Here is a 2,660-nt window from a genome sequence, read left to right as displayed (position 1 = left end):
TTCTCCTGCGCGCGCCCCGGAAGATGCTGATGTTGTACTGATGACAGCGATGGAGCGCGGTCACGTACGCGGGCACAGCAGCAGCAGCAGCAGCAGGGGGACATTTGCATCAAAGCGCGTCTCTGCCCCTGTTCACGTTGAATTTGAAATTAGACCAACAAATATTCCCTCACGTTTGGATGAACAATGAAAAGGACAGCGGACCCCTGTTTGATAAAAGCTTTGACTCAAAGACCCCAGTGTGAGGGGATATTTGCTGCTGTGTGAGGCGAAAAGAGAGTCAAACCTGACATCAAAACACTCCAGCCCTATTGTAGTCCAGCTAATTTACATTAGTCTTCAGTGAATGTAATGATACTAATGAAGTAATCGTTTAAGTCATCTTACAAAACCATAGGCCTGTGTGACACTCATGTCAGCACATCTGGAATTGTACATTTTATACCGCATCACTCCATATCCAGATTTTTTTTAATTTAAAATCTTCAATGTCACTCATGTGTAATATACCATATGAGCCTTCACCATATGGGACGTATGAAAAAGACATGTTTGCATGGTTGAGAATTAATCACATGTTCATAGAAAAAAAGCAAGACTACAATGTACAACGTCCACTCATAAAAACTTAAGAGCTTGGCAGCGTCAGTGTGAGGATAGCCTCTCTTTTCCCTTTTACATGAATATTCTGAATATCACATCAGCCTGCATGTCATATTTGTTGCATATAAAATGGTGTTCCACATAAGCATGTGAAATGTTTTTTTCAGTTCCTGTGCGCCTTCTTTGGGACCAACAGGCCTTGTTTTTGACTCATGTCCCACATTATGACTAGTGCAGATGTGTAAAAACAGAATCAAGGTTAAACTTAGTGTCTAGAGAATGCTAGCCATGCTAACATGCCCATACAGATGACGCTAACATCCAGGGTCTCTGTAAATTGAAGAGTATGGTCTTAGCCTGCTCTATACTGCATGAAAAGTGTCATGAGATAACTTTTGTTGGGATTTGCCATCATGTAAATAAAAATGAGTTGAAAATTGGATTGAATTGTACTCAGAACTCAAAAGAAAAAAAAAAAAAAAAAACCTACCTCAGACATGGAAAAGTGCACTGGACTTGTCATTCAAGTTGCAATTCCAAGTCAGAAACTGAGGCAAGATGCATCCAGCTCCAGTTTGCTGCCATAAACACAGCTGATGTCACAGCAATATGGCGGCACACACAGTAAACAGAAAGCACAATGACCTTTTCATTGACATTTACTTTATGCCGTGTTTGTGTTGTGAAACCTGCTGCAACAACTTTGTACTTTTCATTTCCATTTAGTTCATTTGCACTTGATTGAAGTCTTTGCAAGCATTTGATGCTAGCTTACTCCACTGTCTCCTTTAAACTGTGCTAATATGCGAAGACTTGTCATGGAATCAGTTGCTTCAGGTGTCTATGTTTTCCTGAGCTGATGTACCGCAAAGCATTTAGATTGGGAATACAGCCTTAATACTAATGACATGAATGTCTCTACCAAATGTGATGCCAATCCATCCAGTAGTTGTTGAGACATTTCACTGAAAATCACAAAAGTTATTCTCATGGTGGCGCTAGAGGAGAAGCCAGGGAATCAGAGTTATTAGGCGTCATCCTCTTGGAACAATGAAAAATTCTGGTGCCAAAAACATTTGACGGGATAAGTGAAAAATTTGACCCACTCGTGGAATAGTGAGGGGATCACCAAATACCATCTTCTGGGGTACATGAATATTCATATGAACCACGGCAATCCATCCAATAATTGAAAACTTTCAGCGAGGACCAAAAGGGCCTAATCAACCATCCAACTGACATTACCATCTCTAGAGTCATCAAACTTCAAGCCAATAAAATGAATGTCTTTAATAAGTGAATACAGTGATTATTAAGTTAATGGGTGAACACTCCAGAATACATGACAGCTCTACGACAGAGTGCATTACAGTACTCACTTGTGTGCTCTTAATTCCACCATCCTTTTCTCTTCAGGGCCAGATGTTGCCTTAACTATTGAAGCCTTCATTCTCTGTCCATTAAAAGCTCTCTTACTCACGCTGGGGAGAAACGCATCTGCCCTCAAGCTAGCATATTCATGGAAAACTAGGCCAAGACAGTGGTCTCGGAGAGAGTGTATGTTTTAGAGGTGGAACACACAAAGACTGTGGTGTGTGACAGTCACTGTAGGGCCCAAAATTGGTTTTCAAGCAAGCTGTATTTCATGTTGAGAAAATAAATACACAGCAGGGGTCGTGGAGGAGCAAAAGTACATTCCTTCAATGCTTCAACATGCTTGGCTGTTCACATAGGAATCTGATTAATAATGCACTGGGCTCATTCTTTCAGTCACATCTTCTGGCCATTGTGTATGCTCAGAACACACGTAGCACATCTGGATGCTGTCTAAACAAACATGTTCTCCACTTGCACAGGACTCAGACTATTTTCCTTCATCCCGAGGCCGGCTGTCATCTGTGAGCAGCAGCAGGGGAGCTGACAAGCTGTGTGTGTGTGTGTGTGTGTGTGTGTGTGCATGTGTGTGCTTCTGCGTGTTTTCACATGTGCACACGTGCGAGTGTGTGGGGGTTTATGTGTGGCGGTGTTTTGTGGGAGCATGTGTGTGTGTGTGTGTG

Source organism: Chaetodon auriga, chromosome 10 (genome assembly GCF_051107435.1).
Source record: "Chaetodon auriga isolate fChaAug3 chromosome 10, fChaAug3.hap1, whole genome shotgun sequence".
Lineage (NCBI taxonomy): Eukaryota > Metazoa > Chordata > Actinopteri > Chaetodontiformes > Chaetodontidae > Chaetodon > Chaetodon auriga.
This window is presented reverse-complemented; position numbering follows the sequence as displayed.